Here is a 15,244-nt window from a genome sequence, read left to right on the forward strand (position 1 = left end):
GACTAGGATCTCTATGGAATATACATCACCTGATATTGGAATTTGAATTAAAACAGATGTCATTACTGAACAGGAAAAAAAACATGGAAAACAGTGGTAGAAAAGAAAAGAGGGAAATGTAGTTCAGTGATATAGATGATGCAGAAGAATAGACATAAATGAAGCTTTGGACTGCACGTTCCATATAAATAGGGACAAGGAAATACTTTAACCTGTTGGGTATTATGTGGTGTAGTCTAAATATGAAAATTGCTGCAGATGTGTATACAGATAATGTAGACTGTAACTCTAATAAATAATCTGATAATAATTGCGGATCGATGCAAATAGGTTATTTAGTCTGTTGTATTTTAACTGTAATGGATATTATGGGTGGATACATATATGCTGGCTGTGCTGGATGTTACAAACCTGGATACATGAGTGGCACTGCAGAGAATTGTACAAACTACAGTGGATTCCACATGAAGAGCATGTATTAAATGTCTCGATTTGGTGACTAATAAGTTAGACTGTGTGTGTGTGTGTGTGTGTGTGTGTGTGAACACTGATAAATGGTGAGCACAATGTCAGGTGATATATACTCCATAGAGATCCTAGTCCGGAGTTTGCTTATCACCAAGATGACGTATATTTTTTTACACTTGTTATAAAACACCAGATGATGTATTTCTTGCATTTGATATAAAACGCCACAATTCCCAGGCATTTTCATTCAGTCAACCATCCTTATCGCTATTGAAAAAGGGGACATGGCTCCCTGAAACGCGTCTAGCCTAAGACTGCATACATCAACACCCCAGTCTTGGACACATCGGAGTACCTACAATTCAGGAGCCACAGCAGAACACGCTCCACCGGCTATTTTCACACAACTTGCCAGCCAAATCGGATCATAGCCCAGCAACCACATCATTTGTATTGCCGGTAAGAGGCACATAGTACCAATCCTTTATCCAGCTTGGCAATGGCAAAGAAAAGACTTCTGGAAGTGATGGGATTCAATGGCGCTGGTCAGGAGTAAACACGTCAGGTAGGTAAGAGAATGACTTTATTCAAACAATGCAAAACGTTTCACCGCAGGTGCGGGTTCATCAGGCATCTTCATCATGCCTGATGAAGCCGCACCTGAGGTGAAAAGCATTACATTGTTTGAATAAAGTCATTCTCTTACCTACCTGACGTGTCTACTCCTGACCAGCGCCATTGAATCCCATCAGCTCCAGAAGTCTTTTCTTTGCCATTGTCTTGTTTGGATGGGAAGGCTGCAGGCTGGATCTTGTCTCTCACCCACGCTGACCACTGTTGTGTGTGAGCTTACACAACAACATTCGGTAAGGGTATTTCCTATTTTACCTTCTGGACCCTGCACCTGTGGTATTACGCTATGGAGCGCTCTCCCTTGTCTTTTTAGTTTAACGAGGGTCCCAAAGCGGAGGACTCCAGCGCTGCAATGCGCACATGAATGACATTTAACCCCCACACCACTCAAAACCACTCATCCAGCAGCCCTGTGCCAACTGGGTAGAGTGGTTGCCAAATTGGGGGCTTCCAGCGCTGCCGAGCGCTGCTACTGAATGTATCACAGTTCTGCATTTTAATCCACCTTACCGGCACGACGCCGCATGTGCCAGCAATATGCAATACTAAATCACTGATGCTCAAAATCTCCTATTTTCCCATTTTACGTTGTGGGAAAGTATTTTATTTCAAATTCCAATATCAGGTGATGTATATTCCATAAAGATCCTAGTCCGGAGTTTGCTTATCACCAAGATGACGTATACACACTTGTTATAAAACACCAGATTAGACATATTTCTTGCATTTGTTATAAAACGCCACAATTCCAAGGCATTTTCATTCAGTCAACCATCCTTATCGCCATTGAAAAAGGGGACGTGGTTCCCTGAAACGCGTCTAGCCTAAGACTGCATACACCAACACCCTAATCTTGGACATATCGGAGTACCTACAATTCAGGAGCCACTGCAGAACACGCTCCACCGGGTATGATCACACCGCTGGCCAGCTGAATCGAATCACAGCCTAACAACTGCAATGCGCACATGAATGACATTTAACCACTACACCACTCAAAATCACTCATCCAGCAGCCCTGTGCCGACAGGGTAGAGTGGTCACCAAATAGGGGGCTTCCACCTTACCGGCACAGCGCCACCTGTGTCAGCAATTTGCAATACTAAATCACTGACGCTCAAAGTCTCCTATTTTCCCATTTTACGCTGTGCGAAAATATTCACTCAGTACTTACCAGCACACCGCGCTAACCACAGCACAGAGACTGTGATACTCCGTGTCCCAACCTATTCTTCCACAGGGGAATTACTACAAATGTGACCTATCCAGTATATATATGCATCTATTGTATACTATATATATAGCATTTTAGCACGTTTTACAAATTATTTTAATATTTGGTGATCCATCTAAAGTAAGGGCCCTGCTAAAGACCTCACATTACAATTGTTTAATAAATGTTATTTTATTACTGAACAATTTTCTTGTATATTCTTTTATACTTTCTTCCACTTTATCTGTGCTATTCATTACCCTTAGCCTAGCAGGACTGCTACCATTTATTATCCCCGTAAAATTGAAAGAGTTATGATTTTTTAAAGGTATGGAGGAAAAAACGAAAGCGCTTAAACAGAAAAACCCGGGTCATGAAGGGGTTAAGGGATTAAAAGCCATTGGACAATTGACCTGTATGGATTTCCTGGACTGGTGCTGCCTGTTACCTCACTATTTCACAACAAATTAGGGAGATAAAAGGTCTGGACTTGACTTCAAGCATGAAATTTACACTTGATGCTGTTTGTAGGAACTCACAATATGTATGTGGTCCAAAGAAGTGTCAACGCAAGTAAAGGAGGCCAAATATTTAGCTTTACTAGATAAGTGGCCAATCTGCATTTTAATGTTTTAAAATGTAAAATAATGCACTTGAGGAGACCGAATTGCTGAGTATGGTATTGGCAGTTCTGTGTTAGTGAAGGGAAGTATTTCGTTCAGTGATCCTTCTAAAGATTCAACAATGCCGTATAGTACGAGGTGGATCCAGCATTGAGTCACTTTCTCTGTTTAGAAAAGATTCTAGAGCACATTGGCCGACATTTATCAATGAGTTTACACCTTTTTTTCTCCGTACAAAAGGCTCTATTTTGGCGCACTGTGTGTTCTTTTGCGCCTTTTGGTGGTAGAATATTTTAGTCATTCCAGATGTTTTGGAGTAGCAGTACACGCTTTTCAATTCAGCGTATGCCGTGGACTGAAATTTATGAACTGCGCCTTTTTGGGCGCAAAAAAGGCGCAAAGCCACTGAAAAGTGTCTAAAACTACACCACCCCAGACCTGGCGTAGCTTTTTGGTGTATGTGTAGAGAGAAATTTCAGAAAATGTTTACCTGCACAAAATTTATCAAATGCTCTGTGAACATTTAATACATTTTGTGCTCCTACACATTACAGTATCAGATCAGAAATCAGAAAAAAATGCTTCACTTACACCTACAATGATAAATGTGGGCCATTGTTATTGTCCTCTCCTTCCTGTTGGACTCACATTCACTTATTAACAATTTTAGATGTTTCATCTCTACCTGAAGGGTTAATTTCTGAGATATCTCTATATGTTACCGAACACAAAATCTTTGCAAACCTTTATGTTTTGCAATGTGCTTAATTTGCTTATTGTAGAACAGAGCTTTCCAAACTTTTCATGTTGGTCATACACTGGTTTTATGATGCACTCTTCACTGTACGTCAAATTGCATGTATTTTATATTGTGCGTTCTATGTTAGCCGGGGAGGGGGGGGGGGGGGGGGGGGGGTCACCAACATTGTGGGAGCTCTACAGTGCCACAATAGTAGACTACATGTATAATATCGTAAATTCCAGTAACAACATTACAGATGTGGCTGCCATCCCCTGTGCCATTTCATCATCCTCTCCATCACCATGTGTGCTACTTCATCACCCCCTGTGCCATTTCATCTCCCCCTGTGCTACTTTATCACCCCCTGTGCTACTTTATCACCCCCTGTGCCAGATCACACGGCTGGCCTCAGAACCTCCTGTGTCTCTGCATGCCCAGGTGCAGGTTTGGGGTCTCCCGCTCAGAACTGGCAACTGATGAGTTATGTCTCCTGCTCGCTTCTCAGGCACAACGTCAGGGGCATGACTGATCAGGTGTCCTAACAGCCACCCCTGCTCAGTGACTTAAAATTGCTGAGGTGCCGGCTGCCAGTGTAAGATCAGGCAGTATGGCGTGGCCACTTGAGAACAGTGATAAGCGGCTGTTGTTGTCGGCAAACAGAATGGTCTTGTCAAACCCCTGGAGACTCCTGCCGACACACTAATGTGTTGCAACACAGATTGGAATGCCTTGATGTACCTTGTGCTTACCTATTTTAGCTGATGTAGCAGGTATGGGTTAGGCTTCATTTTGGATGTAAATCCATGCTAAAAAATTGTTATGTAATGCTGCCTTCATTTCCCATGAATCCTCTGGCTTTGGGTGGGTCATTTGATCACTGCACCTGGTCATCTAATCAGGCTGCTGGTACTAAAGATAACCCAACTGAACTCATTAGGCCCATAAGTGGGTTGAGATCAGTTCACATTATGTGCATTGATCTATAATCTAATTTAAGGTGTTTGATGAAGTTTTGATGTTTTAAGGCTGTGTTCACATTGCATTTTTACTGCATTTTCTCACATTTGACTGCATTTTGTCTTTTTCTGCTGAAAGTTTCCAAAACTGTGGTAAAATGACATGTTAATAATCCAAAAGGCGCTATCAGTATATTCCTGATCCCAACCTTTCAAAAAATTCAGCCCAATAGTAAACAAGAGTGCTCCCAGGCGTAGAACCTTTAGCTATCTCAATGATCTCAGGTGTATGTGATCTCATTTGTAAGGTTGGAATTTCATTTGTAGTTTTTTTTTGTCATGTGATCCAGGTTACACGTATTTACATATACCTGAGGAAGAAGGCGGCTTTGAAACACATTATACTTTTAATAAATTAGTAATTTTTTTACTTTGATCCTATACTGTATGTGGTGGCGCCTGGATGTACCTGAGGAGGAAGTAGTGGTGGTTACCATTTTTATAGATTCAGGGTTCTTTCCTAGGCATAACGGGGGTTTTAAAGGGGCAATCCACTGGAAAACAAGTGGAAAACAAATGTTTTAAAAACAACTGGCTCCAGAAAGTTGAACAGATTTGTAAATTACTTCTGTTTAAAAATCTTTACCATTTCAGTACTTATCAGCTGCTGTATGCTACAGTCAGCATTGTGTTGTTCCTTCCAGTATGACCACAGTGCTCTCTGCTGACACCTCTGTCTGTCTCAAGAACTGTCAAGAGCAGGAGCAAATCCCCATAACAAACATCTACTGCTCTGGACAGTTCCTGACATGGACAGAGGTGTCAGCAGAGAGCACTGTGGTCAGACTGGAAAGAACTACACAACTTTCTATGTAGATTTTTAAATAGAGGTCATTTACAAATCTGTTTAACTTTCTGGCAGTTGATTTGAAAAAAAAAAAAAAAACTTCCACCAGAGTACGCCTTTAAGTTCACTACAAATGTTTGAAGATGCAGTAGTCTCCAAACTTGCCACCCCCTCTAGGCTAAAATGTATTGTTTACTTTTTAGCCCATGGAATATGAATATCGACATGTTTTAGAGTAAAATTTGTATTGAAAAATATATGTGTAGCTGCAGCCATGAATTGGCAAACATTAATTTTATGAAAAGACAAAAGGCTTCATTTTATGCTTTAAACTTGCTTTTTACTGCTCCAGCAGCAACCAATCACGTAAAAGAAAAAGCGAAAAAAAAATAATAATATGCAAATGAAGGATAAAATGGTATCCAATCAGCATGCAGCATAGTCTATAAAACCGTTGTCCATTACAGTAGCTTCCTATTTCTTGCTGCTGCCAGTGGCAACATGCAAGATAGGTTTTGTTTACTCTGTATATTTCCTGTTAATTACTTATTGTATTTATTGTAATATTATTTTCATATGGGTATTCTTGTCCTTAATACATTATTACCTCATATTTCTACTATATATATATATATATATATATATATATATATATGTATATATATAGTTTTGGCCGTAAATGTTGGCACCTGATAGGATTCGGCAGGCTGGAGGTGGATCCTCTGTGTCAGAGAGGGATTGGCGTGGACCGTACCGGTGGACCGGTTCTAAGTTGCTACTGGTATTCACCAGAGCCCGCCGCAAAGCAGGATAGCAACCAGGTCGTATCCACCGGTAACGGCTCAACCTCTCTGACTGCTGAGATAGGCGCGGTACAAGGGATTAGGCAAGAGCAAGGTCGGACGTAGCAGAAGGTCAGGGCAGGCAGCAAGGATCGTAGTCAGGGGCAACGGCAAGAGGTCTGGAACACTGGCTTGGGACATACAAGGAACTCTTTCACTGGCACGATGGCAACAATATCCGTCCAGGAAGGGAAGGGGAAGTGAGGTTATATAGACAGGTGCACAGGTGGAAGCTAATCAGACTCATTGGGCCAGGCACCAATCATTGGTGCACTGGCCCTTTAAATCTTAGAGAGATGGCGTGCGCGCGCCCTAAGGAGCGGAGCCGCGCGCGCCAGGACGTGACAGCCGGGGACCGGGACAGGTGAGTGACTTGGGATGCGATTCGCGAGCGGGCGTGTCCCGCTATGCGAATTGCATCCCTGCCGGCAGTGTCAGTGCAGCGCTCCCGGTCAGCGGGTCTGACCGGGGCGCTGCAGAGAGAGGAACGCCGCGAGCGCTACGGGGAGGAGCAGGGACCCGGAGCGCTCGGCGTAACAGCACCCCTTAAATTTTTCTAGAAAATGAAGTATTTCTCACAGAAAAGGATTGCAGTAACACATGTTTTGCTATACACATGTTTATTCCCTTTGTGTGTATTGGAACTAAACCAAAAAAGGGAGGAGAAAAAGCAAATTGGACATAATGTCACAACAAACTCCAAAAATGGGCTGGACAAAATTATTGGCACCCTTTCATAATTGGGAAAAAATAAGATTGTTTCAAGCATGTGATGCTCCTTTAAACTCACCTGGGGCTAGTAACAAGTGTGGGCAATATAAAAATCACACCTGAAAGCAGATAAAAAGGAGAGAAGTTCACTTAGTCTTTGCATTGTGTGTCTGTGTGTGCCACACTAAGCATGGACAACAGAAAGAGCAGAAGATAACTGTCTGAGGACTTGAGAACCTAAATTGTGGAAAAATATCAACAATCTCAAGGTTACAAGTCCATGTCCAGAGATCTAGATTTGCCTTTGTCCACAGTGTGCAACATTATCAAGAAGTTTGCAATCCATGGCATTGTAGCTAATCTCCCTGGGCATGGATGGAAGAGAAAAATTGATGAAAGGTGTCAACGCAGGATAGTCCGGATGGTGGATAAGCAGCCCCAAACAAGTTCCAAAGATATTCAAGCTGTCCTGCAGGCTCAGGAAGCATCAGTGTCAGCGTGAACGATCTGTCGACATTTAAATGAAACGCTATGGCAGGAGACCCAGGAGGACCCCACTGCTGACAGAGAGACATAAAAAAGCAAGACAACATTTTGCCAAAATGAACTTGAGTAAGCCAAAATCCTTCTGGGAAAATGTCTTGTGGACAGATGAGACCAAGATAGAGCTTTTTGGTAAAGCACATAATTTTACTGTTTACCCAAAACAGAATGAGGCCTACAAAGAAAATAACACAGTACCTACAGTGAAATATGGTGGAGGTTCAATGATGTTTTGGGGTTGTTTTGCTGCCTCTGGCACTGGGTGCCTTGAATGTGTGCAAGGCATCATGAAATCTGAGGATTACCATCGGATTTTGGGTCGCACTGTACAGCCCAGTGTCAGAAAGCTGGGTTTGCATCCGAGATCTTGGGTATTCCAGCAGGACAATGACCCCAAACACACATCAAAAAGCACCTATAAATGGATGGCAACAAAGCGCTGGAGAGTTCTAAGGGGGCCGGCAATGAGTCCAGATCTAAATCCCATTGAACACCTGTGGAGAGATCTTAAAATTGCTGTTGGGAAAAGGTGCCCTTCCAATAAGAGAGACCTGGAGCAGTTTGCAAAGGAAGAGTGGTCCAACATTCCAGATGAGAGGTGTAAGAAGCTTATTGATGGTTATAGGAAGCGACTGATTTCAGTTATTTTTTCCAAAGGGTGTGCAACCAAATATTAAGTTAAGGGTGCCAATAATTTTGTCCAGCCCGTTGGTGTGACGTTATGTCCAATTTGCTTTTTTTCCTCTTTTTTTTGTTTAGTTCCAATACACACAAAGGGAATAAACATGCGTATAGCAAAACATGTGTTACTGCAATCCTTTTCTGTGAGAAATACTTCATTTTCTTGAAAAACTTCAGGGGTGCCAACATTTACGGCCATGACTGTATATATTCCTTGTTCATTTATCTTTCTCATATTCTTCATCGTTTTCCCCTCACCCCATTTGGGCTGTCGGCATCTCGTTTCTCCGCTTTACCAGCGGTGTTCATTAGCTTATATATATTTCAGTGTCGCCATTCCTTTCCATGTGCACGCTGTCTCTCTCCTTTTCCTTCTGCGTCACTGCATCCGGGTCAGCGGCTTTGCTTCAACCCGCCTGTAATGATGTAGGAGCTTCAGCTGGTTGTCAGTTGAAACATATTTTCCTGCCCCTCTGCGCTACCCCCGACACGGCTCGACCACACAGGTAGCTGGGCAAGGCGAGGTACCGAAGGATAAGGCAGTAGCATAGTCAAACGTAACAGAAGGTCAAGGCAAGCGGCAAAGGTGTGGAGTCAAATAACGTAGCGGAAGGTCTGGATACACAGGTAAGGCAAACAGGTGAGTGATGGGCTAGGATTCGCATGCAGGCGCGTCCCGCGATACGAATCCCAACCCCGCCAGCAGCCGGGGACATTGCGTTTGCGGCCAGTGCAAGCGGTTGGAGCACGGGACATAACAGTACCCCACCCTTTAGTCTCCCCCTCTTTTTTGTGGACAAGAACTTGTGGATAAGGTCACGGTCCAGAATGTTGTCCTGCGGTTCCCAAGATGTTTCCTCTGGGCCAAATCCATCTACAAGAAAAAAATGAAAAAATTTTCCTCTGACCAGCTTGGAATCTAAAATTTCTTTGACGACATAAACATTGGAGGTACCAGAAATGGGAGTAGGAGTGATGACTTTTTTAGAGAAGCGGTTATGGATAACAGGTTTTAATAGGGATACATGAAAAGAATTTGAGATCCAGAGAGAGGAAGGCAGATGGAGAGAATAAGCTACAGGGTTTAAACATTTTTTGATTTTGTAAGGACCCAAAAAGCAAGGACCCAGCTTATAACATGGTACCTTAAAACGGATGAACTTGGAAGACAGCCACATTTACCCCGGAGAGAATTCGGGAGGAGGACGTCTTTTCTTGTCCACTTGTGATTTCATTTGAGTGGCGGCAGGCTGAAGAGAGTCACAAGTCTTTTGCCAGATGGAGACAAAGTTCTGTACTTGATCATTGGCCATGGGAACTCCGGAGGAAGTGGACAGGGGTAAAGGAGGACGAGGATGAAGTCCATAGACCACGAAGAAAGGAGAAGACCCAGTGGATTCGGAATCCTTATGGTTGTAGGAAAACTTGGCCCAGGATAGCAGGTCGGCCCAGTCGTCTTGGCAAGTGGAAACAAAATGGCGGAAATAGTCTTCCAAGACCTGGTTTACCCTTTTGACCTGTCCATTGGATTGAGGGTGGTATCAAAAAGAAAAATCTAATTTACCTTGAAGGCATGAACAGAGGGCCCTCCAAAACTTAGAGACAAATTTCACTCCTCGGTTGGAGACAATATGGGCGTGCAATCCATGCAGGCGGAAGATTTGGCAGAGGAACAAGTTGGCAAGCTGTAGTGCAGAGGGTAATCACAGCAATGGGACGAAATGAGCCATTTTAGAAAATCGATCCACAACAACCCAAATGACCGTTTTTCTGCCAGAAGGTGGAAGATCTGTAATAAAGTCCATGGCAATATCGGTCCAGGGTTGCTCTGGAGCTGGCAAAGGATGAAGTAGACCAGCAGGCTTGGAACAGGGGGGGGTCTTATACCAGGCACAAAACTGAACAAGATCGGACAAAATCAACGACATCCTATTTTAGAGTGGACCACCAATATTGTCGGGCGATGAGCTGAATGGACTTACGGATTCCAGCATGACCGGCCCATAGAGAGCAATTACCCCATTTCCGGACTCGGAGTCTTAAACGGGGAGGTACGCAAGTCTTCTTAGGTGGCAAGTGCTGAAGACACCCTGGAATATCCAATGCAATAGCTGACTGGAGTTCCCTTATCTCAGCGATTCCAGCGATTGGATGTTAAATCACAATATCTTCAATCAGATCAATTTTCTTTGGGGCCCCATTCATCTGGACCTATTCGCATCCCGTTTAAACCACCAAGTTCCCCAATTCTTCAGCTGGTGTCCAGATCCTGAAGCCCTAGGCTCAGACGTCTTTCTTCACACTTGGCCATTGGACACACTGTATGTGTTTCCTCACTTCGCTCTAATACCGAAAGTTCTGTTACATGCAATGGCTCAATCATCAACTCTGGTGTTGATCACTCCCTGGTGGCATACCCAGATATGGTTTCCCCAGATATTGAGCATGACGATAGATTTTCCCAGGATTCTTCAATCCAGCCAATCCATTCTTCCCGATCTGTCTGACTGTCCTCATCCTCTTATCCTATCAGGACTCCTCAACCTAATGGCATGGTTCATATCGGGTCAGAAGGATCTGACCTTGGACTTTCACAATCGTCTCAAAACATTCAGAAGCCTGGGCTCCAGGTACAAGAACAGCTTATCTTTCTGCCTGGAACCTCTGGTGTCATTGGTGCATGGAACCAGATCTGGATCCAATACATGCACTTTTAAATAACATTGCAAATTTTTTCTATGAATCCTTTGATTTAGGTAAAGCATATCACACGATCAATGTATATCGTTCAGCTATATCTTTCTATCACAATCTCATTCATTCTTTACCTATAGGTAAACATCCTCCTCTTTGTAAACTTTTACGTGGAATTTGTTTCAAAAGACCTCCTAATTCCAAGTATCATTCCACCTGGGATGTTACTATTCTTTTAAATCTCCTCACTTCTTGGCATGACAATGATCTCATATCCTGTTCTTCCTGTTTCTTCTCCTATCTTGGCTAGATGGGTAAAAACTGCTATGTCTTTAGGTGGCATTGACACCTCTTCTTTTGTCGCTCATTCTACTAGAGGCACTATGTCATGTAAAATTTTTCAATCAGGGGGATCCTTATCTGATATCCTCAAAGCTGCAGATTGGTCCCCAGAATCTACTTTTCGCAAATTTTATTTCAGACCAGAATCCCATGTTTCTATGGTACTTATTTGATTGCGTTCTGTTTATATCATGATACATGATATATTAGCTTTAAAAATCCATAATTTGAAGCCTTTTGTCTTGTTATACAATTGGGGATTTTCCTAGCCTTGGTGTAGGAAAATATAGATTTTATTAAAGACAAAAGGGGAATATTATCCCATCCTTATAACCCAACCCTATTTGTTTTATATTTCAGTTTAGTGTCTGGAAGATTGGATTTTACTCATCTCTCTTCAGTTCCGGTTTGACTACTTTGGTTATGTTCCAGATCCTCTTGAGTTTTACAGTTTGCATCAAGAAAAAGGAAGCTACTGTGATGAACAACGGTTTTATAGACTATGCTGCATGCTGATTGGATACCATTCTATCCTTCATTTGCATATTATTACATTTTTTCTCTTTTTCTGTTACGTGATTGGTTGCTGCTGGAGCAGTAAAAATTAAGTTTAAAGCATAACATTTGCCTTTTGTCTTTAATAAAATCTACATTTTCCTACACCAAGGCTAGGAAAATCCCCAATTTTCTGTGATAGGAAACCCACTATAACTATGAGTGTCCTCACATTTGGATGACAAATTCTATTTAAAAGAAGAGCGTGACATTGTAGGGAGGTTAGGTTGAAATCAATTAACATAAATCTCAATTTGCCTCAAGGCAACAAATACCCTTAATTCAACCCAACATTAAAACGTGACCTTTAATAATGATGTTTAACTCATAATGAACTCAAAAAGATGGCCAGCGGCACAGGATGTACCTATGATGAATAAATATAATAGGGGCAAACACTCTTATTGTCACTAGCCCTCTTATGACAAGGGCAATTTAATTGTACAGAGTATATGTGTGTAGTGTATGCATCAAACACACAGTGCAATAGAATCTTTAAGCAGCCTATTGCAGTAAAATATTATCGATATGAAACAATTACAGGCATGTTGATGCATTATACCTTGGTATAGTCAGAGGCAAAACTCTGCAACAGGGCCCCATGTGCCAATTATAAAACTAGTCTCTTATGGAGATGTGCTTTGGGGCTCCCTAAGGCTAGGTTCACATCCGACCTGTTAAGGGTCCGATTGGCTCATTTTTTTTTTTTAGCCGATCGGACCCTAAAACGGGTCGGATGCAAACGGCTACAACCGAGTCTTGACGGACCCCGTTCACTTGCATGGGGTCCGTCAGTGATCTGGTAATTTTACAGGAATTTAGCAGAGAAAAAAATAGCGCTTGCACTATTTTTTCTCCGCTAATCTCCCGTCCTGGCCGGATTGCCGACTGGAACTCCGAATAGCGACGTCCGATGGCAATGTGAATGAGGCCTTAGGCACCGTGACCTTGGCCCCGGTGCGACTGCTACCTCTACACCCCTTATAACTATGCCCCTGGCTATAATCAAACAGACACATAGAAGCAACATTTGATAATGGACGTTTACACCTGAATTTCCCAAACCACATCCTATTACTTTTAAATCCACTTGTAAATCCTGTGGCTGATCTGTGTCCGTAACCCACAGTAAAATCCACGGCATACAGAGTGGAAATTCATGTCAAAAAGCAGATGCTATGCCTTAGGGCAATGTTCTCCAAACTGTGGCCCTCTAGATATTGCAAAACTACAACTACCAGCATGCCCAGACAGCCAACGGCTGTCCGGCCATGCTGACAGTTGTAGTTTTGCAATAGCTGGAGGGCCAAAATTTGAAGACCACTTCCTTAAGGGCAAGGCAATAGATTTTTCTATGTGCTTGAGTTAAGAAAGCAAAAATTAAAGTTAAAGGGGTGCTCGGAAGAAAAAAAGGGTTTTTAAATCACCTGGTGCCAGAAAATCATGCAGTTTTGTACATTTATAAAATCTTATCCTTCCAGTACTTATCAGCTGCTGTATGCTCCAAAGGAAGTTGTATAGTCCTTTCCAGTCTGTCCGCAGTGCTCTCGGCTGACCTCTGTCCGTATCAGGAACAGGAGAGGTTTGCTATGGGGATTTTGCGCCTGCTCTTGACAGTTCCTAACATGGACAGAGGTGGCACCAGAGAGCACGGTGGTCAGACTGGAACGAACTACACAACTATCTCTAGAGCATAAAGCAGCTGATAAGTACTGAAAGGCTTAAAATTTTAAAATAGACAAAATTTACAAATCTATATAATTTTTTAGCACCAATTAATTTCAAAATTGCATAAAAACATAAGCAAAGATAAGACTCAGTAACTCACCAAAACTGCAGATAAACGTTAAAAAATTCTTTCCAACTAAATACCTCTTTTTTGAACATTAATATTTATTTTTGACTAATTATGTTCATTTAATTATTATTTTTTATTATTTTTCATATATATAATTTTTCTCGTCATCCATATGCATTTTGATAAATTTTTTTCATGTTTTGATTTTTGAGTTTTTTTTATTTCTTGTGTATAAAATTTTTTGTATTTGTTTTAGTCCTTAAATTGTGTTTGCTGGCGCGCGTATTTGTGTATTGACATCATTACTTCTGTTAACGCTAGTCAACCTTTATAGTGTATGAGTCTACATTTCTCCCCATCTATTTTTTCATTTTCATAATTATTACTTGTAATCAAATTTTTTCTATATTTCTTAACTTGCACTGGCCCCATTATCTAAGTTTATACTATGGCTAGATAAACAAATACGTGCTTATTTTATGTAGACATTATCATATTATTATTATGGGAAGTGTCTAGGGGTTTTACATAGTATATATGACACATTTGATAGGTTGCTATACCCTAGACTTCTTATGATATACATTATAGGAGTTTAATGTATCATATTATTGCGGTACATAACAGTGTTTATGTAATAACCATGTTTTCTACATACTAGTACATACTCTCTGCCTTTATTTCTTTACTCACCGTTTTGCCCCGCAGTCTATTTGTCCATGGCAACTATATAGGTATGCCACACACGTGTATGTGTGGCTGTTTCCATGGACCCTTACATATACATTCTTTCTGTTAACTTCCGCGGTTACTCCCATTTACCGATATGGGTGATTACTATTGCCATTATACCCCTGTGTTGGGCACACACATATCGAGAGCTTCCACCTGCTCCTCCACTGGATCTGTCGTCACATGCCAGTCCGTCTGCATGGGAGGTTCCTGGTTAATACAACATGTAGCCTCGATATATAAGTAAGCAGTGTTCTTTTCATAATTTGCCATGATTAAAAGCTTGAAATAAGCTCGAAATGCGTCGGCTGGTTTGTTTTTACCTATGGATTTCCCGTGTAGTTAATGGAATTATTAAAGCTTGAATTTTAAAAGTATTTGCTGTGAAGCTGGACACCCTTATGTTTCCCCATGGGAACAGAGAGCACTGTGGTCAGACTGGAAAGAACTATACAACTTTTTCGAGAGCATAAAGCAGCTGATAAGTCATGAAAGGCTTAAGATTTAAAAATAGACAAAATTTACAAATCTATATAATTTTCAGGCACCAGTTAATTTCAAAATTGCATAAAAACATAAGAGAAGAAAAGACTCAGCAACTCACCAAAACTGCAGATAAACAGCTTCTCTTTATTCCACACACATCATCGCAAGAGAGGGCAGGGAAGGTGGCAGGGGGGGCTGGTGAGACTGCACGGTTTTGTGCTTCACCGGCACTTCTTCAAGCCAGTACTATCAGCTGCTGTATACTCCAGAGGAATTTACACAGTTCTTTCCAGTCTGACCTAAGTGCTCTTTGCTGCCACCTCTGTCTGTGTCAGGAACTGTCCAGAGCAGGAGAGTTTCATATGGGGATTTGCTCCT

Source organism: Hyla sarda, chromosome 2 (assembly GCF_029499605.1).
Source record: "Hyla sarda isolate aHylSar1 chromosome 2, aHylSar1.hap1, whole genome shotgun sequence".
In the NCBI taxonomy this organism is placed as follows: Eukaryota; Metazoa; Chordata; class Amphibia; order Anura; family Hylidae; genus Hyla; species Hyla sarda.